The sequence below is a fragment of the Camelus bactrianus genome, chromosome 33 (assembly GCF_048773025.1).
Source record: "Camelus bactrianus isolate YW-2024 breed Bactrian camel chromosome 33, ASM4877302v1, whole genome shotgun sequence".
NCBI classification, from domain to species: domain Eukaryota; kingdom Metazoa; phylum Chordata; class Mammalia; order Artiodactyla; family Camelidae; genus Camelus; species Camelus bactrianus.
Window position 1 is genome coordinate 22,316,859 of NC_133571.1, and position 22,196 is coordinate 22,339,054.

A 22,196-nucleotide genomic window follows, 5' to 3' on the forward strand; every position below is an offset into this window, starting at 1 on the left:
AGCCCCACCATGCTAGCACCTCAGACTTCTAGCCTCCAGAACCGTGAGAAATAAAGATTCATTTTTTAAGGCACCCCCATCTATAGTATTTTATTATAGCAGCAGAGCAGACTAGGACACCCAACTAGAACAAAAGACTGACTTTCCTGAGCAACAAGGAATTCTGACGGCAGATGGCCTCTGGACTTGAACTACAGCATCGGCTCTTGGGTGGGTCTCCAGCCTGCCAACCTACCCTGAAGATATTGGACTTGCCAACCTCCATAATCATGTGTGCCAACTCCTTAAAATAAATCTCTCTGTATATACACATCCTATTGACTCTGCGTCTCTGGAGAGCTCTGACTAATGCAATCACTTTGGAGAACAGTTGTGGTGCTTTCTTAGAAAGTTAAACACCCAACTTTCACATGACTCAGGCGATCCATTTACCTAAGAGAAATAAAGCATGTGTTCACACAAGGACTTGTACATGGAGGCTGAGAGCATCTTTATTTCTAATAGCTCCAAAACGGGACACTTCAAAATGTTCCTCAATAGCTGAATTAATAAACTGTGGTATATCCATATAATGGAGTCACACTTAGCAATAAGGAAGAAATATTGATATACACAACATGATAAATCTCCAGTAATTGTGCTGAGTTAAAGAAGCTAGTAAAAAACAGTATTTACTGTATGATTTCTTTTATTAAAAACTCTAGAAAATGCAAACTTATCTTTGGGTCAGAAAGTAGTTCAGTGGTTGCCTGGAGAGGGGAGTGAGGATGGAATTTCTAAAGGAGAATGAGGAAGCTTTTGGAAGTGATGGATATGTTCATTATCTTGATTGTGGCAATGATTTCAACAAGCATTTGTCAAGGGTTGCTGTCCATCAGCCAGATAAGATGAGAATCAGCAAAAATGGATCAAGGTGAAAGGAAGGATAAGAGAATGGGGATAAGGAAGGGATGGAGGCAAGGAAGGATGGAGGCAAGGAAAGAGAGAAGGAAGGAAGGAAGGAAGGAGTTAGCCAGATCACATCCTCAAGGATTTTAAATAATAATTTAAACATAAGAAAGTGCACTTCTGGTAGAAACATAAGAAAGTGCACTTCTGATAGGGCTAGGGGCAGTGGGCAGAGATACACAGTCTGAAGGCCCAGGGTCTAGGTGGATGTGGCTGACTGGGGACTGGCTGGTTGTGGATCTCAGTTTCCTACACGCTTGCACAGCAGGTCATCTCCTTCAGGGTCCATGTCTGAAGGGCAGTTGGGGAAATTCACTCTAATCATGTGCAGAGTCAGGAATGACCTCGAACACTGGAAGATGATGGAGAAAGTGGGAGGCTACACGGGGCGTTGGGTCAGTCTTCCTTGGAATGTCCTTGGAAACGCTGAATGATACCTTAGGAGGAAAACTTTGTGGACACTGAGATCACAGAATAATGACCACGCCGTCCAGATGCCTACCCACAATGGGTAATCCCAGTGACCTGAGGAGAAATGACTCACATTGGGACAACACAGAGAGAACATCTCAGTTACAGCATTTTATGACTATGACCACTTATAAATGTATTTAACTTATTGGAAATAGAACAGTATGGCTCCCCAAAAGGTAATTGTTTGCTTTCAAAAACATGAATTTGCTTTTTTTCCCCTCAAGATGCCGAAGAGATACATTCTGAGTCATGGACTTAAGGCAGGATGTTGTGGACTAAATGTGTGTTGAGGCCCTACCTTCCAATTTAGAGGTAGGGTCTTAGGGAGGTAATTAGGTCACGGGGTGGGGCCCTCGTGCTGGGATTAGTGCCCTTATAAGAGCCAAGGAGAGAGTTCTCCCCAGGAGCCGAATCCGTCTGCTCCTTGATCCAGGACTTCCAGCCTCCAGAATTGTGAGCGATAAGTGTCTGCTATTTAAGTCCCCACTCCACCCCGCCGATGACATGTCGTTCTTGCAGCCCAGCAGACTAAGACATAGGCCTGCTGCAATTAATTCATTAACAATGCAACTGGAATCTCTGTAAACATCACAGCTCAACCCGGCTGCCCAGGAGACAGAATGACAGGAGATAAGTGTTCTAGCTCTGACTCTCCAGCTAACGTGTGACTTCAGGCGAGGCTTCACTCTTGTGACTAAGTGTACTCAGCTGTAAAATGCAGGGTTACATTTCCATGCCTTGGCCCCTCTGGTTCCTAGGGAATGGTCAGACTTCCCTTCTTTTCATTGTTGGTTGAGTTGCCGTGAGCTCTATTTCTTCTCAGCCTAAAGAGGGGACAGAGAGACAGGACAGCTCCAGGTCTCTGTTTCCAGAGAGTTCTCACCTATCTGCACGTCTTATGTGATTTCTTCCCTTGAGGAACAAATTTTCCTGATGTCGCGGCTGATTGAAACAGCCTGGGCGTTGGAGCAGTAACGAGTGATTAACGTGTGACGCGCCCTAGGGTGAGTTCAGCTGCCAGATGACTAGTTTTCAGTTCTTGAAGTGCTACCCTATTAGGGCTCGTTCAGCAACACCTGTCACCTCCGCTGCGATTTAGAGCTGTCTGTGGAGAGGTGTGCCAGAAACAGGTGTTGAGGCCTCCCCTGTCGTCACAGGTAGGTGGGCAAGGCCAGCTAGGCAGTGCCAGGTCATTTGTGTGTGTGTGGTGATTCCAGCTCCCCTTCGAACAGCTGTCCAGGGGAAGGAGAGATGGACACTAGAGGGGTCTGGCTGTCTGGGTGAGTGGAGGAAGGTGGGGCGTTTCATGGAATTTCACAGTCCCCTTGGCAGGCATGCCCAGAGCCATCAGGCTGATCTCATCCATCTTGATGTTATTTCTCTCAACAAGCAATAACCTCAGCTTTCCGTGGCTTGCGGTTTCTGTGAGCTGGGAATGAATTCCTTGACTCTGAGTGAAGGTGTCCAACTGGAAACAGAAAAAAAAAAATTTAGTCCACAAAGGCATTTTGTCATCAGGGAGTGCCCCAAATTTGGAAGAGTCCGATGGTTAAAGGTCATTTTGGAAACCAGCATGGAGCCAGAGGCGTGATTAGTTAGCTACTCAGGCATTCTCGTAAGCAACATTTATTAAGCATTTGCTGTGTACTGGGCCCTTTGCTAGGTATGTCAGATACCGGATGAACAAATACGGTTCTTCTTTTCAAGAGAGTCACGTGCTAGCAAGAGAGGTGAAAGCATGAACTGTCAGATTTAATCACATGAAATTGCAGACATTTGACCACTTTGGCCTATTAAAAACCAGCAATTTCTAGGAGTTTGGGGTTAACAGATAGACACTACTATATATAAAATAGATAAACAACAAGGACCTACTGTAGAGCACAAGGAACTATATTCAATTTCTTGTAATAAGGGAAAAGAATCTGAAAATATATGTGTGTGTGTGTGTATATATAACTGAATCGCTTTGCTGTACACCTGAAACTAACACTGTAAATCAAATGCATTTCAATAAAAAATAAAAGTAAAAAGAACCCCAGCGGTGTCATATGGTTCAATCACATGCTATCATGTCTTGTGTATAACATGCTATGGGCACAGAGAGGAGGGCGTGATTAATTAAAATACTTGATCATGGTCAAAAAGCTTTACTGAGGAGATAACATTTAACCTTGGCCTGAAAGGGGAATAAGATTTTGACAACTTTGCACAAGGTGAGGAGATGCTGTGAAAGCTTACCAAGCCTCTGCCACGTGCAGGATGGTGTCGCGTGCGGGGGAGACGGTGTTCCGCCTGCTCGGCTGAGAGTCTGTCTTCCTGAGATTTACATTCCTAAGAGGGCGGCAGATCCTAAGAATAAACACCCAATTAATTATTCAGCTTCAGTTCTGATGGGTGCTAGGAAGAAGCGAGTGTGCTGGGAGAGAGAGTAATGGGGGTCTGGCCCGCCCTGTGTGCCCCGAGGTAAGACAGGATGGGCCACGGGAGCTGTGGGCGGAGGGGAGCGTTCCGGACAGAAGACTCGCACATGCGAGGGCCCCCAGCAGCCAAGGCAGCAGCGTGTCACTCCCCTTAGATTTTAACGCCCCAAAGAGTCTGCTTCTCTCTGATAAGGTCCATTTCAGGGTCTCTGGGACTTGGTCATTACACAGTGGGAGATCTGGGCTGTGAGGTTAGGGTGACTGGGGTGGAGGTGTTTAAGCTAGGTGCCATCTGCGTGGAAGAAAAATTAATTACTAAAATAAAAATTGAATGAAAATAAAAGCAAAGCCAATAAGGAGATTGATTTATTTTTTTCCCCAATTGTTCTAGAGTTTTCAGCCTCCTCTTCGGATTCCTGCTGCTTCTCCTCGGGCCTGAGAAGAAGGAGGTTATGACTTGCTGGGAGGTTTCACCTGAAAGCGTGTCGGGGTGGCCCACCGGCGCGGGGCACCGGCAGCTTCCAGCACCTCCCGTGTGGACACGTGTGACCCGTCCGGAAGGCTCAGCCCCTGCCACAGGCTTAACCAAGGACTCCAGACGGATGGAGAGCCCCAGGGTCCGACCACCGCGGACACAGCCGGGACTGGCCTGGGCTGCTGGCCGAGGTGAGGGCAGGGGCGGGGAGGTGAGTACTGGAGGTGGGAGCTGTGGCCACCTGAGAGTCCCTGTGCAACTTCCCCCCCTTCTTCACTTCGTCTCCTTCACGCTGGGCATCGTTGTCCATTCAAACACTCCTTGGAGCCTCTCTCTGCAGCATAATTCTGTACATGTAATGAACTTTTCTTCATTTAAGTAAATAAATGTTTGAAAAAAACCCACATTTACACTTATGAATACAACGTTTTAAAATGGAGGCTGTTGTTTAAGCTTGTGCTGTCATAGATGTTGGTCAAAATTTCTCATCTGCAGCTTTAGCCCCTGGTGGACGTCATCAGGCACCCTGCCCAGGGGCAGAGCCACCTCAGACCGATTAGCCAGGTCAGACTGCTCCTGCCAGAAAAAGCCTGCCTTCACTGTGAGCCCTGGATCGGGCTTCCAGGCCTCTTGTGACAGCGTCTCAGGTCAGAGCCCTGACTCTCATGTCGGCATAAGTAGCCTTCGTCCGACCTTGTCGCCTGGTCAGTGAGACGTCTCCACCTCTGGCATTTCCTGAGGACATGTCGCTCTGACCTGGTCGAGGGCGCCCCGGAAGGAGAAGTGGGTTCTAGAACCACCTCTGTGCGGGGCCCTGGGTGGTTTCCCCCTGGTGAGCGACAGGATGGGTGAGGGGTATGCTGGTTCTTTAATAAAAGGGGGAGAAGAAAGGCTGGGTATGTTCTTAGGCAGAAAAAAAAAAGCACAAATTTAAGTTGAGCATCTGAAAATTAATTTCCTTAAAACTGTCGATGCCTGAATAGCCCCAAACATGTTCATGTTCCCCGTTTTAAGAATACTGATTGAAAAGCAACTCTATTGGCAAACTTTCCCCTAGAGCCCTCAATTCATGCCGTGTTTAGAACGCAGCCGCTCATCTCGCCCCCAAGTTCACTGAACCCATGTCTCCATCTAGAAGAGCATCTGCTTGGAGGAGGGTGAGCGTCCGAGGTGAAGCCACCCCACACCCCCCGGCTGCAGGCTCCTGAACCCCGCACGCAGACCGATGGACCGGCCTTGGGGAAGTCCTGTCGGGGAGCAGGTAAGGTTAACTGAGCCTCTGAGTCTCCATGGCAACAAAACAAACGGTGTGTTTTATGGAGTCAGTTTTGCTACGGCTGAAAGAATTTCAACCTGCCCAACGCTGATTTTATAGGTCTAGAAACCAAAGCCAGAGAGATGGTGTGTGTCAGGGGGTCGACGTTCCCCAAACCTGATCTTTAGGAAGTAGCGGAACTGGGCGATTCCCCAAACCAGGGCCCCTGGGGTGAACGGAGGGCCGGCTGGCATCATAAAGACACAGTGAATGGGTTCACTGACCGTATCCTTGCACATTTTCCTCTCTGCCCTGGGGTCTCTTGGGAAAGCTGTGATTTCTTCATCTCAGAAGCCGGATGGTCACCGGCCTCCCTGGAATTTTCAGAGGAATCACCGCTAGAGATGACTGGAAGGTATTTTTGGCTATGACCTTCCCCAAAATCAGTATTTCAGAATCTCTGTCACCTCCCAAGTGGCGACTGGGTCCCCAGGATTTGTACTGGACTTGGGCTGGGCAGGATGAAACGAGTGCTTCAGATTGCAGGTGCTTCCAGCAGAGTTTCTTTGAAAACTTGAGCAAAGTTGGCCTCATCTCTGGGGCTTTCCTCACTTAATTCAGACTTGATGGCTTGTTCCCCACTTTGCACCTGCTGGAAATTCCAGAGGAGCAACAACAGCCCAGCCATGAGCAACCCCCAATTAAAGAGCCCGGTCAGCTGCACTCGACTCAGGTGCGGGACGGCCTTCCACGATTCTGGGGGAAGGCAACCCAAATACCTGTGCTGACCGGGGCTCCAGAGACTCGGGGAAGCATGGTCCCGGAGCCTTTTGCTTGGACTTCATCAGCGCACGACCCCGCTGTCTGAAATGACCTTGAGATGCGTTTGCAGACGTCAGCGTAATGACACATCCTAAGCTTAGTCTGTGGGGTGTGCAGATGGATCAAATCTCTAGAGCTGGAGAAAAGCAGAGAAATGAATTATTGGTGAATTTAGGAAGAATACAGAGCTCATCAGTGTAATCAGAAAGCATTTTAGCACCCAAATTAGCCATCTCATTTCCTGAATCCATTGGGTAATGACTTCTCTTCATTTTAGAAGTGCCTGTAATAAACCCTTTAAAAATAAATTCAAGTAACTTTGCAGAAATATAAGAATCCAAATGGATATGAAACTTAATTATTTAGAGTCTAAAAATATTAGAAAGAGTAGGGCTGCTAGAAATGGAGATAATATATATACCACATAGGATTTTGGTGCAGAGGAAATGTTGCAATGACCATGAAGCGTTAGACACGGCTCTGATTTTGTCGAATTCAGCCTGTCATTTTATAGACAGAGGACCTGAGGCCTGGAGAAGCTGCCTTGTCTGCAGTCAGAGCCCTGAGCTGACACCCAACATAGAATCCTTTCCACCTCACGTGCCCCCAGCGCCCAGCAAGTGTAAATCGGCACGTTTTGGCTCAACTCCTTACGCCCTAGACGGCGCTGAGGGAGGTGAGATTTCTCAGACTCCTGGTGCGTCTGTCACAGAAGTTGCTTGAGGGTTTGATTTCCTCCGCACCTTCTGCCTTTGTGTTGGTGAGAAGCTGCCTTCACACCAGCCAGGGGCCTGACTGGAGAAGGAGCTGGCTTAGGGGTATGCGACGTGCTTGACACACGTGTCAGGGTCCTTCTGGAAGGAGAATTGGGAAGAAGGCCTTATAAGAGGTGATGCTTTAAAAAAAATGTGGAGCCTTCTCTCTTTTACCCCAACTTTCCAGAAACTTTGCCTACAATGGATATTTATTTTGGCCTTTCTCAGAATCATTGATGCCTGTTTTATATCAGAATTAAGAGGAGCCAGCAAAGGGGATAATATTGATTGTGAAAGTGTGGGGTTGACTGGCCAAGCCCATTCTGCTGGGATTTCCACCTGGGGCTCAGTAACTGACAGAAGCAGGTTAGATCACTCAACTCATACGCTATTACAACTTTGCGTAATAACATGTAAATCCTATAACGTCTCTTTACCCTAAAGCCATAAAACTCTGATTCTATAAATGCATTTTTTCGTAAACATAATTAGAATACTTTATTGCTAATATATTCCCTCAAATTCACTCCCTTAAAATTGGTGTGTCTTTCTCCCTGTTAATGGATTTGACCATTTTCACAGCTTTAGATCCTTTCTACTCTAGTTTATATTTAGCGGCTAGGTAAAAAATTCCTTTATTCCTTTATGTTAGCTATTTCTTCTTTCTTTCTTTGTTCCCACAGTACTGTTCTAGATTTAAAAACATACATTTTGAGGGGATTGGAGAAGGAAGGCTGAAAAGTGTGCTTGTCCCACCAGACTTACCCAGTCGTGCGCATTTATTCTTCACAGTGTGGCATCCTGTCTTTTGAGATATATGTGTGTGCATTATGGTCTAGGTCTGTATCTGTGGATGTGAAAGCTGTGATTTGTCAGCTTTAAAAAAAAAAAAAACCGATGGATAAATTGTGTGCATTCATGATTTTGCCCTACACATTTTTTTTTTTCCCAGGTGTCAGCTAAGGCCACCCTGCCTCTATTGCAACTGGGTACAACTAGTAGGGACTTCCTAACCCTGTTGCCTGTGGACTTCCACAGTGATCCCCAGCGTCTCCCCAGCATCTCTCGGGATTTCTGGGGGCTGAGCAGAGTGGAGTCTGTGCTCTAAGGCCTCTTCTGATCCTGGGCCACTCCTTTCCTTCCTGTAATGTTGTCTCCATTTACAGCCCATAAAATGCTGCCTGTTCTGTGATCAAATGGACCAAAAACCTCCACTTAGAAAAATAAAAGTGAGCAGGGAAGGCCTTCTAGGGATGCATCTGTGTTGAAATGAGACCCTGACAGCAAGCACAGCTTCCTAGCAGTACTGCTGGCGTTGAGTCACGTGGGTAAGAGAAAAATGTCCCTACCATTTACTGAAACAGTGCAGACTCACTGCAGCTCCTGCCAGACATGCTAGCTGGGCATCACAGAAAACCCCGAAGCCCCCCAGGTGAAGGCGATGGTGAGAGGCAAATATTCTGAGGCAAAAGGCTGGATTAAACAAGGGATGGGCAGACCATGGAGGCGGCAAACTGGCCCCTTTCTCCTCTGTCCTGGGCCGACAGAAAGGTATGCTATCACCAGCTACAGGAGTTCCTCAGGGACTGCAAAGTAAAGAGATGACTTCGGGTAACTAGAAGTTATTAGGATTTTCTAAGGCAGTTGAGAGATAGGAGCAGATTTAAGTGAGAAGCCAGAGCCCCCAACATTTTGAGGGGTGGTCTGTATGGCGCCCGGGGCAGAGGCGGCAGCCAGCTCGAGGAGCAGGTCCTGAGCCCCTCACCTGGTGATGCCCGGGGGTCGGCCCGGCGAGTTTACCGAGACACCCCAGCAGACCCCTGGAGAGATGGGCGCACAGGGTCCCAGAGGGACAGGCTCGAGTTGCGAGAAGGTGAATCCTCCCCCATGCATTCCACGGGCACATCTCCACAGCAGTTCTAAAAATGAGGCAGATACCACAAGGAGGGATCGCGTCAACACGTCTGCAGCACGATCGGCCAGTCTGCACGTCCATCTCGCATCCGCGTGCGTGTACAGACACGCGTCAGAAGCGGACGGGGACTGGGCGGGCTTGTCAAGTGGAACGAAGCTGTACCTTCTTTTTAAAAAATGTTTTAAAGTTTACATTGACAATTTAAACATAGGGTTGCAAATCTTAAGGGGAAATTTTTCTCCAGGTTTTTAAGAAAGAAGGAATCACGTTCAGCTGGTGGGATCCGAGCTTCACGCAGGAGGCTGGGTTCTCGCTGGGTCATGAAAGCAGGGAAGGGACCAGGAGGAGCCTGAGGGGGCGGGTGGAGATGGGGCCGTTCTGGCCGGAGCTGTTAGGATGTGCTGAGCCAGCCAGGAACTCAGTCCGTGAAGGAATATGGCTGCAACGTAGACTGAGGGGGACTTGGGTGCCAGATTTGGTCATTCTATCTTCTGTGCAAAAGGAGAGTTGAGGTTTTTGAGCAAGGCGGCAGCATTATCCTAGTTGCGGCGCATGAATGCTGCTCTGGGTCCCGCGGGCTGCAGACCGAAGTAAAACTCTAAATGTGGGGAGCATATAGCTCAGTGGCAGAGCGCATGCTTAGCATGCACGAGGTCCTGGGTTCAGTCCCCAGCACAGTACCTCCATTAAAAATAAAAAATAATAAATAAATAAAATGAATTACCTCCCTCCCCTCCAAAAACCTCTTGAGTGGGAGCTAGTAAAAGGCCGATGCAGCAGTTTGGTACAAACCTCCTAAGGCCTTGCTCTCTGAGGTGCCAACGGGAATAAGGAAGGAGGGGAGACATTTGCAAAAGCCTCGGGTGATGCTCGGCCCCCGGTTGGAGGAAGAGAGTGGCAGAATGGAGAAAGGACGCAGGGGACACAGCGCAGTCCAACCCCGCAGCTGCCTCTGGGAAGTGACGGCGGAGACGTTCCCCGAATATAATTACTGGGGGGTGGGGGGGGGGGACCTTTGACGGAGCAGTTCCAGGAGGCGGGGGTGTCAGGATGCAGAGCTGGGAGAGGAGGGTGCCGCGAGGGCGCAGCGGGCTGGCCGCGCCGTTTAGGAACTTGGTAGGAGTGGGAAGGAAACTGGAGGGAAAAGCTGTTAGAGGAATAGTCTTATTATTAAGAAAAGGCTCTCCTTTCTGAAAGACCCTTGACCTCCAAGCCAACTCACCCTTCCAGTTTCCTTCTTATCTCACTGTCCACTCCATTGTTCCCAGAAAAAAAGCTGAGGCTGCAAGAGGCAGTTGGAGGGTTGGTGTGACGATGTAAATTCTCCCAAATCTGACCCCCCAGCTTCCAGTCTGGTCCTCAGACAGTTCCCGGGCAAGATGGGACCGGAGATTGCTGAAGAGACCTGGAAGGCGGGGTGGAGGGGATGAGCTCTGCGTTCCCGGACTGCCTCCTTTCTCCTCCTGGGGCCCCTCTCCCCTGCCTCCCCTGCCAAAAAAGTATCCTCAGTGCAGCTTCCAGTGAGTCAGCTGTTCAGAGCACAAAACGACTACAGTGTTAGAAAGTACAATAAACTAGAGTAAAATAAAATAAAATGTTGGATTTAGAGTTTAGGGTGCGGGCATTCAGACTTGAGATTGGTATCTTGAATTTCTTACCACATTCTTACAGCATCCAAAGCTAGAATCCAGGCCCTGGGGAGCTAATCACAGTGACGAGAGGCACTCAGTTGCTTGTTCTGAACCGTGTTGAACAGTGCAGCAAGCTTGGAAAGCGTGACTTTTTCTTTTTGGAGCAATGAAACAACTCCTTTGTTGTGAGTGGGTTGAGGGCTACAAAGTAGCTAGTCGAATTGTATGAGCAGGACTCATTTTAAAATAGTGTGACTGCCCTGAACCCAGGTCTAGCGGCATCGTAGGAAGAAGCAGAGGAATCACATTGTTAGCTTTTCTAAAGCAAGAGGCAGCTGCTGGCTCATGGAGTTTGAGACGGAACCAGAGCTGCCCACGTCGAGGGCCCTGTGGTGGGGCTGAGGGTGAAGGCTGATTTCACCACGTCTCCTTCTTCAGCCACCTGCCTGCCAAAAACCCCAAAGAAAGGAGGCTAGTGAGAAACGACTGGGCACAGCCTCCTCTCCGGTCAGCGTTCGGGGAGGATGGGCGAGGACCGGGATCTCTCTGGATGCCTCTCTGTCCCTCCCTTAAGATTCAGGTCCTAAGAGCTCAGAGTTCCCTGTAGAGTGGATTTGTTTGGTTTTGTTTTTGTGCCAACAATAAGAAATACCGACGTACAAATTACATGAAGTGTGGGGCAGGGGGAGATTCCTCACCTTTCCTCCCCGCCGGTCCTCTGTCCTCTTGTCTCCGGCTGGAGCCCCAGGGCTGAACCCAGCCGGAACCCAGCTGTCACAGGAGTGTAAGGGACACAGGCTGCAGGGGTCGTCCCGGGAGAGGGAGCAGGAATGCTGAGCTGGCAGACAGGCCCGGGACTGGCCCAAAGATGCACAGCATCCTCATTTAAGCTCATTTAGCACCATTTAGCTAATTTGCATTTTCAACCAGCTCTTATGCTGCCCTTCTCTTCTCCACCCTAGGGCTCTCCCCTCCTCTGCCTCATTTGCCTTCTACTGCTGATCCTTTCAAGATTTCTTGGTTAATGAAGAAGCAAAGCCCTTGTCTTCTGGGACGCAGGCTCATTCCTCAATTTCTGGGGAAAGCACTTCGTGGGAAGCTGAGGGATGGAGAGAGGATGCAGGTGAGTAGACAGGGGTGGGGGTAGGGGTGGGGGGGCGCCTCCCCCCAAGGAACCGTGCTGGCAGTTGGCTCGGGTCAGCCTGACTCAGGAGGTGGACCCGGAGAAGCTGAGGGAGGAAGAGGGGTCAGCAAAGGAGACTTAATCAAAACTGCAGAGAAAAGGAGCCTGTCTCCCTTCGGCCCGTCCTTCTGGGGAACCCAGTGCGTCTCCGCTCTCCCGTCAGCCCGCCTCACTTGGCCCTCTTACACAGAAGCCCAAAGCCAAGCCCAGGCAGGACTGCAGACGAACACAAACCAAACCTCTGCTTTCAGCACAGACGAGACCCTTGGAGCCTCACCATGAATTCAGTTCCTATTTCTCTCCCAGGGAAACTTGCCTCTAACGTTTCATCTCAAATTATGAAATTAAACACCTTATACGCTATTAAAGAAATGCTAGGTGTGGGGAGTCTGTTTCACCCCTGAAAGCATAGGAGATGTTTGTCTGCGGGGCAGGTCCTGGTCTGGGGGCAGGTCAGCTGAGAGGGGGCGATGCTGACCGTCCGGGGAGCGGGAGGCGGGCAGGGTGGGGAAGTCCTGCTGTGAACCACGCACCCTGCTCTCTGGCCTCCTGGGTGTAAGTCAGAGGTCTCATGAGATCTAAGAACCAGTGGAGCAGGGTTTCTGCACAGGGCGAGGAAATGAGGGCAGCAAAGCCTTGGTGAGACTTAGGTGAGGTTGGAGTGCAGCCGGCTAGAAACCGTGCCACTCAGGGCGCCCAGCACACGGAGTTTATCCTGCAGACCAGAGTGGGCGCGGGAGCCAAGGAGGGCGGAGCGGGAAAACAGAGGAGCAGACTGATAAGGTTATATAAAGAAAAACAGCAGAGGAAAACATCGCCTAATCCAAGAAGGGCACGATTACATTTTGATTTCGTGTAACACCCTTCCCGCTCCCCAGGCAGAGCTCCCGGCCTCCCCCATGCTGTGTGATACCAGGCAGGGCAAAATCCCTGCGCCCTGGTCAGAACAGCGCTCTGACAAACATCTGTCCAGATCTGCAGCCTCTCCTCAACACAGGGGCCAGCTCAGCAAATCCAGGGCCGTGTGCAGAAAGCTGCTGACAGGCTCTGCGAGGAAACACAGGAAGTCCTCCCTCTGGTAGAAAGGGGCCCGCGGCCTCCAGTCTAGGCTGCAGAGCATCTTCTTGGGGGGGGGGGGGGGGGGCAGCAGGTCAGGGTTAGGAGTGAGGGGTGAGGACCTTAAACCCCAAGGGCCTGCCCACTCTCCCCCAGCTCCCCAGAGGACAGGGGGTCCCAGGAGGTTCTTGCTACAGGAAGTGGCAATGGTGGGGGTTGTCGAGGGAGGCCAGCCTGGCTGCCTGGGTCACAGTTGGAACAAGAAACAAATTCTGCTCAAGTTATGAGTGAACCACTCAGTCTCCATCTTGGGAAGTGAGAATGTGTGTTGCACCCAGCGAGGGGGGCTGTCAGGCCCAGACTCCACCCCAAACATCGGTAGAAGCTTCCAGCTCCCCAACACCTGCTGCCCACCTCCGCTGTGTGTGCTGAATCCCAGAGCCTTGCAGGGATGCTCGGGGGCCTTCCTGTGCTACGTCCATCCAATAAACCCTCATTCCCAGAGGGAGTCTGAGCATGAGTTTTAAGTCCACTAATACGATTGTTTAAAAAAATTTCCACTGTGAGGTGGCACTCAACTCCTGTGGCTTCTGGAGACTGCCTTCTGTCTAGATGCCTGGCTTGTGAATGTATCTGTACCAGCTTCTAAAATGCTTTCTGTGCTTCAACACTGTAAGCCTTTTCTTCAGTGTAACAGCTCCGAGCAGCTGGAGCAGAAACGCTGCAGAGCTCTCCAGGGCATCCCAGAGAACGGCTGTCTCGCGGGCCTGGAGCCCTGGACCGGCCAATGCCCGGCCTGGCCCGCTCTGTCTTGAGAGCCCACGGAGCGAGTGTCTCCCCTCAGCCCGGCAGCAGCCTCCCCCGTGGCGGCGAGGAAGGGCCTGACATCTGCAGTCTTGACCTTCGTTTGCCTTGACATGACTTACCACTCGTGCTTTGGGGGGAAAGCGGTCCTGGTGAGAAAGGCAGCCGTGGACGCTGGAGCGAGTTTCTCTGAGAGCTTGCCGGGCTCCGTGTTGCCGCTGGCTCGTGCGCTGCTGGGTCCCCGGCGTTCACACCTCTGCTGCTTCCTTTTATTTCCATTCTTGGGAACATGTACAAATTTTGGCCATATTTATACAGTGTACAAATCATGCTTTAGGTGATAATTCTAAGACATGTGACTAGACGACTAAGAATAGCAAAGAAATGCCAATTAAGCACAAGCAGTGGGTTTTAGACGGGCCAGGAGAGGGGCTTCTGACGAACTTCATGCGTTCCCTTGTTTCCACCCACACCGAGATTTCCAGGGGGAGGCGGTTGGAAGTAAGAGTATGCCTTTTAAATGAAGAATCTACTAAAAAAGAAGCTACTTTTCTGTAAGTCTAATTGGTCGGCCCTAGAGGAAGGATCTATGTTCGTATGCATTGTGCAGAAAGGGATCTTAAAGAACAGAGAGGCAGCGTGAGACAGCAGAGACTGAGATCATCATTCAGAGAAGAAAAGGCTTTCCTGGAGGGGCCCGCATGCACTACAAACTCCCCGTCACAAGAACGTCCTTCTGTGTCCTGGAAGCCTCAGGTGAATGCACTTGGAGGCATTTATTCATTACGGTTAATGAATAGTCCATTGCCTGCCTTCCCGTGATGGCAGCAGGGATCTGCCCCGCCGTGAGGCCACGCCTTGCGGGGTTTCCAGCTTGATTACGTGGAGCAGGGTTCTTAGCCTCAGCACTAGTGACGTTTTGAACCGGTCATTTGTTGCAAGGGGTGGGGGAGGGCTGTCTTGTGCACTGTTGGATGTTTATCAGCATCCTTGACTGTCCATGAGGTGCCACTGCCACCCTCTCCTAGTCATACCACCAAAAAGGTTTCCAGACATTGTCCAGTGTTCCCTGAGGGACAAAACCCCTCCTCTCCCCCATGCTGAGAACCAGTGGTGTAGAGGAATGACGTCTTATTTCCACTGCTCTCAACAATTAAGTTAGCTCTCTGGGGAGCCCTGAGGGACACAGGACGTCATTCCCAATCATGCAGATCGCCAGCAGGCTGATGGAGTGAAGTGCTGACCGCGTGTGTGTCCGGAGTTAATGATTCCAGGCTGCAGGGGTGAAAGGTCCCTGTGACAGCAGTCACTCCCTGCCCCATCCCCAAGCACCTGGGATCCCCATGAGCAAACCTCGTCAAGTGCTCAGTGGGCCAGATCCTGCTGAGGCTGTGAGAAAATAGGAATTCTGGATTGTGAACATTAAAACGAGTCTTTGGCCGCAGGCAGCGACCAGGGCAGCGGTGAATAATGATGCGTCTCCCTAGAAGAGCCCCTCGTATTTCCGTCCGAAAGCAATCATTGCATGCTGAGGCGGAGACACGGGGGGACGTGCTGTCTACATACAGGGTGCTCCCTAAATGTATGACGTTATCCCCCAAACTCTCAGGACAAGGATGTAACATCAAAAACAACCCCCCCCCCCCAAAATCCTCTTGGCTCTGGAGAACTAACCGATGCTCCTTCTACACTGTGGTCAGTAACATCTGAATGCTGTTGGGTGAGGTAACCCTGGGGTTGCCATGGAAACATGCCTGTATCAGGAAACCTCACTGAGTTGCATCTCATCTGCAGCTGGGGGCCTGGACATTGAGGGAAGAAAGTCATGCCCCAGAGGGAGACACACCCCGAAGGGGAACAAAGCCATGGCACCAGGGATACTCTCCAGATCCTTTCTGTCTGCCGACCTCGAAGTCCCACTTGTGCATAAGGAGACTGGTCCCGGGGCAGCCAGCGGTCCCTGAGCTCGCAGCGAAGGTAAGCCGGAGACGGGGTAGGGCAGGGTGTGTGTAGAAACTGGGCGCCCGAGACTCCTCCCACTGGCGCGCAAAGCCAAGGAGGCATCGGCTTTGACGTGGAAGCTGGCTGTCGCTGCCAGTGTTCCGGGTTCTCAGAAGAGGAGACGTTTCTGTTGCCACAAATAGACTAGAAAATGGTCTTGACAGTAATGCTCGGCTGGCTTAGAGGGCTCTGAATTCTGCTGGAATAAGCTTCGTGAGCAGTCAGGCCGTGATGCTAACCCATGAACGTCACGTGGATTGTGACAGGACTCCGCGTGGCTGTTTTCCACCGGGAGCAATATTTATGGTGACCCAGGACAGGTGCCTGTGCCGTTTTAGATGAAATCAGGCTCCCGTTCTGAAGGGCTTTCTCTCTAAGGACCAGCTCGTGTCCAGAAGAGGATGGACCAGTCTCTGACAAGTGATGTCTCATGGTTAGTGTATCTGTTTCTAATAAGCCAAGTTTTATAGTCTGTCAGTGAACTGACTGCAAAGTTATAAAAGTTGATCTCATAAAAGAGAAACATGAGTGGTTGACACATTGTATCTGTGTCATTCTGTGCTCTGGCAGCTGGGCTGGCCCTCATTTACAGCAAAGGAGGTGACATAAAAGCAGAATAATCGGATTTCAGCTCTAACGGGGATTTCTCTACCCCGTGGGGCTCTGGAGGGCTCGGACTATTGTGTGAATTCTGGTTTCCAGGGAAATCTATTTTCTGTGTCACTGCTGAGATGTACTTGGTAAATTCCAAAAGGACTAAGGCAGGATGGAAAGGCTTCTGGCTTCTTTAACAACTGGAGTGAGGACTGATAACGTATTTGCAGAATAATAACTCAAGAAATAGACTCAAACTGACACTCTTTAAGTTTTCAAGACTCTCCCTAATCTCAGCATCTTTCTGAAAATATGATGGCTTCAATTTTTACTTTATGACATGTCAGGTTGTTAGGAGAGGTAGAGAAAGAATAGTTCTTCTTAAGAACAACTTCAGTCCTGAACGTCCACCCCGCTGGCGTCTGATCCTGCTTTGCCACCTGACCAATACGTACTTCTTTCCCTGGATGCTCTACTTCTTTGCAAAATTTTATTCCAAGCAAAGTTCTCACCAGGGATGCAGGGAGAGGCTCACCCATCATGGGATGCAGGACAGCCCACCTATCACCTGATGCAGGACAGACCACCCATCACCTGCTGCAGGGACAGAATCATTCAAAACCTTCAAAGAAAAATAATTATTTGTAAACTTACACATGAATGGGCAGGTCATCAGGACCTGAGGCTGCTCCAGGGACCTGTCTTCTCTCTTTCTTTGTTAGTTTTTATCTTCATAAACCTTTTTCCACTCTCTACTAGCTGGAATCACCCTCAGCTCCCAATGGCCAATTTGAACCTGGCTGTGGTTGCCCCAGCTTTGACTTAACCTCAATGTGCCCTTCATTTCACCTCTGCCACTAATGCCTCAGTCCCCCAGCTCACCTTTTCAGGCCACTGCACAGCTTTGGGAGCCCATAGACAGGCTCCCGCAGGTCCTTGGCTTGCCACTCGGGCCCGGGTTGTGAGGGCGCTGCAGGAACAAGAGGGCTGTGTTGCCGCGGCCGCCAGGCGTGTAGTGGAGCGTGTTCTTCAAGAGGGGCTGTGCTCTGTAAATAAAGACCAACCTCTTAATAGGCCATTGGTCACCATCCCAGATCTTAAAGACATTGCTCCATCCTTCCACGACTCAGCTCCAGCTCTCTTTCCAAGCTTCCTTCTAGCCCAGACAAAGCACTGGCCTGTCCTGTGGTCCCTCAGCTGCCTTGCCTCTGTGGGTTTTCTCCACATATGGGAAATCTGCTCTCTTCTCCAGCCCCAGCCATTTCTCAAGGGCCGTCCTTTCTGTAAAGCCTTCTCTGATCCTTAAAGGGAAAAAAAAAAAAAAGAAAGAAAAAAGCTGCCCATCTCTGCAGCCCCGCTAAGCCTGTCTCGTCACAGTGCCGCGATGGAGCTTCCCAGCGGAGGGGGAGTCTATCTCTCCGTCCCTTGAAGCTTGGGCTCGACCAGGTGGCTTGTTTTGGCTGATGGAATATTAGCCAATATGACATGTGGAGGGGCTTGAAAGGGGCTTGTGTGTCAGGGTGTGCTCTCTCTCTCTCACTGATGGGAACCTGTTTTTCCACCAGGAGAGTGAGGCTGGATCGTACCTGGAGGCTGAGAGGTCCCCTCCGTCCTTGCCATCCCAGACGGGTGAGTGAGGCCCCCCCAGATCACCCAGCACTGCTGAGCCAGCCCCAGACAGAGCTGCCTGGCCCACCCAAGCCCTGTGGGAGACGGTAGGTGGGTGTCCTCTGAGCCACTATGTTTTGGCGAGGTGGTTACGTAGTGAAAACAACGTGAGGCCTGCCCTCCGCGCTCCCTCATGTTGGGGTCTCTCCTTTTCTGAATCCCCGTAGTACTTTGTCAGTGTCTTTCATTAGACATTTGTTGCTTTCTACATTTTCTCATCATCATTTACGGAAATACTTCCCATCAATGGGAGAATAAACTGCTTGAGGGCTGAATTCATGCTTAGCTGTCTTTGCTTTTGGCCCAGCTTCCACTCCCACAGCATCTCTTTAAACCCTGACATGGAGCGAACACCCAAACGTGGTAGTGGGGTGAATTGGTGAAGGAGGGGCGACAGGGTGCAATGAGGAAGAACACGGGTTTTGGAATTCCTGGGTTAAAACCCCAGTTCTGCCACTTACGATGTCTTCCCGGGAAAGTTATTAAGCTGTTTCATTTTGCCTCAGTTTCTTCATCTGTAAAATGGGGACAACAGCAGAACCCGCCTCATGAAGTTGCTCTAAGGATGAAATGAGGTGACGTAAGCCATCAGTGCTGCCTCTAGTCTGGTGCGCCAACAGCACACTCACTGGCAGCACCATTCCCCACTTCCACCAAATGTCATCTTATCAAAAAGAATTAATCAGTCAATAAATTCAATTTAAAAACTTGAGATGTAGTTGACATATGACACTGAGGAAGTTTAAGGTGCACAGCGTGTTGGTTTGATGCACTTACATATTGTAGCATGACTGTCACTGTAGCCACCAGGCTTGAATCTCATCTACCGAGGAACGGATCTGACTGACAATCAGCGAGGCCAGTGAGTCAGCCTGAACAGAGGTGGCTGGACTCTCCACGGCTCGTCCCCTGCTTTGGAGCGGAGGGAAATTTAAAAGGAGATGGTTGTTAAAAGCACAGCTTTGGAGCCATTTGGACCAAGGTATGAGTCCTCGCTCTCTCTCTCTCTCTCCTCGGGGGCCCTGGGGAGACTGCCTACCTCTCTGCATCCCCATTTCTCCACCTTCAGCGGGTGAATGACGGTCACTCCTCCTCCACGTCCTCCTGCTGTTTCTGCTGCTCCTCTCTCCGTGGCAGTGGCTGCGCGGTCTGGCCTGAAGGAGGCACTCGTGCAGGCGTATCGGCCCAAGGGCCCATTTTCAATTCAACTGATTAAGGACTGCCCGGAAGCACCGACCTCGTCTCCTGTAACCTTCATTTTGCAGTGGCTGTTGAGTTCCTCCTCTATAGACGGTGGCTGTCTGCACAGCCGGGAAACGCCTCCTCCGCCCTGGACGGCCGCACCGACCGTCAAAGGGAACGTAAGAGAGTGGTGTTTGAGAACGCAGCTGCTCTGGACTCTTGATTTAACCTCCTAAATATCTTTAAATCCGTCCGTCCCTACAGCTCCCGCCCCAGCCTGAGCTCCTGTCCTCTCTTACCTAGACAGCTGCCATTGCTTCCTTCTTACTTGCGATCCGCCGAGAAAGCAGAGCCCACGAGCACTTCTGCGCTGGCTGTTAACTTAGGAGTAACTCCCGAATCAGGAGTGGGGGCAGGCAGAGTGGGAGGAGAGGGAATGTCCACCGAGACCGTGTAAGTGAGGTCACCGCCGTGGAACCTCGCACCCGCCCAGGGCCGTCTGAAGGGCGCACCCTGGTTGCCCAGGAGGGGCCTTTGCCATTGGCTCCTGTTCCCACTGGCCGAGGGCTGCTCCTGGAAGCGTGGACTCCCCTGCACTTCAGATCATTCCCACACGCGCACCGGCAGCTTCCCCGGCACCGGTGTCATTGGAGAAGCCCTGGGGGAGGATGCACTTGAGGCTGGGCCGTTGTGTGAGGCCACTGAAGCCCACGTGGGAGTGTCCCCCATGACCATGGCTGTGGCCCAGCTCAAAGGGGATGCCAAGCAGGTGTGGGGCAGACCCCCAAGTCTTCTAGTAGTCTCCTAACTGCCCTACCCTCACCAGTGCCGGCGCCTCGCTCCTCCTACACCGCAGCTACAAGTGACTATGTTTTCAAAATGTAAAATGGATCTGTTGCTTATACCCACCCCCACAACTGTCAGGGCTAAAATCAGTTCTGTGGATAAAGATCACAGTCCTGAGATGGCCCAGGATGCCCTGCACCAGCCTTTGCTACCTCTGCCTGTGGCTTCTGTGTCTTCTCCTCCCACCCCCCACCTCACTCCCTGCAAATGGGCCGCTTTACCTGCTTGTCATCTCATCAAAAGTGCTGCGCGCACGCTGACCACAGGGCCTTTGCACAGGCAATCCCTTCTTTCACTAGCAACCCCCTATTTGTCCTTCGCCTCTCAGCTCAAGCACCACTTCCACAGAGGAGTCTTTTAAACCTCATCTCTGGGATGGGCCAGGGTCCCTTGCCAAGCCTGTTAGACCCACATGGTCTCCTTGCAGAGGAACTAGTGTCAGCATTTACCCAGTGTGTGGGGGGGGGTTGTAGTTGGAAGGCCAGTCTGGGAGGGTGACTGACTTCTTGCGGCACAGCCTTTGGGACCTTTGGGACCTTTGGGTCCTTTGGAAATGTACACCATGTTCTCATGTTACCAACTAGAGCTATTAGGTAATTACAAATAAATCAAAGCAATGAGACAACTGCAAAACCCTAACTGGCTGACTGATCTTTCTGGTTCCTGTGTAACCAGTAAAGGCTGCTCCTTCGAGCTCCTGCCTGTGCCAGGTCTCCCTCTTCTGAGTCCGCTCACTGCCAAGGTGGGTCGCACTGTCAGCGTGGGACGTATCTTAACTCTCTCCCCGAGATGAGATGGGCTGGGAGGACACATCTTCCTGGTTCTCTGAGTGTGTGTCTTGCCCTTTAGTCAAGGTTTGTGCTCCACCCACTTGCTAAAGGGCTCACGCCGGCTGGGAGCCTGTGGTGCCGGGCGGGGGCGCGTCTCAGCGTGAAGCTTGCAGGGCTCTTTCCCAGCAGCACTGCGCACGTCTCTCCCCTGGCCGGGGACATCACGAAGCGCAGGCCATAAATCTGACTTTCAACCTCTCTGGCAACTGAGACCAAAAAAGGGGGGAAATTCTTGGATTTGGAAAAATGATATCCAGGAACATGTCTGAATTTCCTGAGGTTCAGGAGGACCTGCGAGGTTTTAGGCTTCCTAACCTGCACATGTTTAATGAATCTGGACACGTGCACACGCCCCGCCAGCGACCACCCCCTGTTCTCAAAGTAACCGCCCTGCCATCACCTCCACAAGTGTCCTTGTGTCCCTTGTACGGTGTTGTGTGTGTAGTGACGACACTTAGCATGAGGTCTACTCCCTTGACAAGCTTCCTTGTTTTTGTTGTTGTTTGTTTTGGGGGAGGTAGGGGTAATTAGGTTTATTTACTTATTTAATGGAGGTACTGGGGAGAGAAGCCAGCATCCTGTGCACACTCAGCATAGCGCTCTACCCCTGGGCTCTACCCTCCCCGCTTCTTAACAAGCCTCTAAGTGCACAGCACAGCATTGTGGATGACAAGCCCCACGCGACAGCAGCTCTCTAGCCCTAATTCATCTCGCGAGACTGAAACTTCATACCCACCGAACAGCCATGCCCCGCTTCCCCCTCCCCCGGCTCTGGGAGGCCCTGTTCTGCCCTCTGCCGCTGTGACTATTTCAGTTTCCTCAGTAAGGGGCATCATGTGGTGTCTGCCCCTCTGTGTCTGGCTTACTTCATGGGGCATAGTGTCCTCTGGGTCCGTCCATGTTGTCACAAATGGTCCTCAATGTCCATGCACAGATGGATGGATAAGGAAGCTGTGGTACATACATACAGTGGAGTACTACTCAGCCGTTAAAAAGAAGGGAATCAGTCCCTTTCTTCTTCACTCATTCCTGTCTTCAAGCTCTTCCCCCTCAAAACACTCTGTTGTTTGTTTTACTTACTTACTCTCCTTTGCCTTGGTTTTCTCTCCTTCCTTCCCTCCCTCTACCCATTCTTCCCGTCCCCTCCTCCTGCCTCCCTTACTCCCTCCCTCTCTCTTTCTTGTCTGCTCTCTGTTCTCTTTTCTCTCCCCCCACCCTGTGTATCCCCACTTTTCACACATCCTTCCACAATCTTCCTACTGCTTTAGTGCAATGTAAACGACTTGAAAGGGAACAGAACCCAGCTGTCACAGAACATTCCTTCCCTTCCCCAG

At 50.9% G+C, this 22,196-nt stretch overlaps 2 long non-coding RNA genes across 4 annotated transcripts in view; one reads left to right on the forward strand and one right to left on the reverse strand.

The window, feature by feature from the left end:
- LOC123617668 (uncharacterized) overlaps positions 1-19,403 on the forward strand; it is a 103,332-nt gene extending 83,929 nt beyond the window's left edge. The window contains exons 5-10 of one of the 2 annotated variants that reach the window (XR_012503789.1): positions 4,237-4,511; positions 4,816-4,967; positions 5,456-5,581; positions 11,661-11,821; positions 17,902-18,986; positions 19,270-19,403. This is a non-coding gene — a long non-coding RNA (uncharacterized LOC123617668). Of the gene's footprint in view, positions 1-4,236; positions 4,512-4,815; positions 4,968-5,455; positions 5,582-11,660; positions 11,822-15,535; positions 15,719-17,901; positions 18,987-19,269 lie in introns of those variants that run through there. The other variant, XR_012503788.1, reaches the window with a different exon arrangement.
- LOC123617667 (uncharacterized) lies at positions 405-19,182 on the reverse strand. 2 transcript variants are annotated; one of them, XR_012503786.1, is made up of 7 exons: positions 19,044-19,182; positions 18,782-18,916; positions 18,466-18,563; positions 17,219-17,382; positions 13,864-14,021; positions 3,664-6,533; positions 405-2,890 (listed from the first exon to the last, which is right to left on the reverse strand). It is a non-coding gene; the product is annotated as an uncharacterized LOC123617667 (long non-coding RNA). The 2 variants fall into 2 exon arrangements; XR_012503787.1 differs by lacking the exon at positions 19,044-19,182 and having other exon boundaries at positions 3,664-3,774; positions 6,355-6,533; positions 18,782-18,912.
- Positions 19,404-22,196: the final 2,793 nt, after the last annotated feature.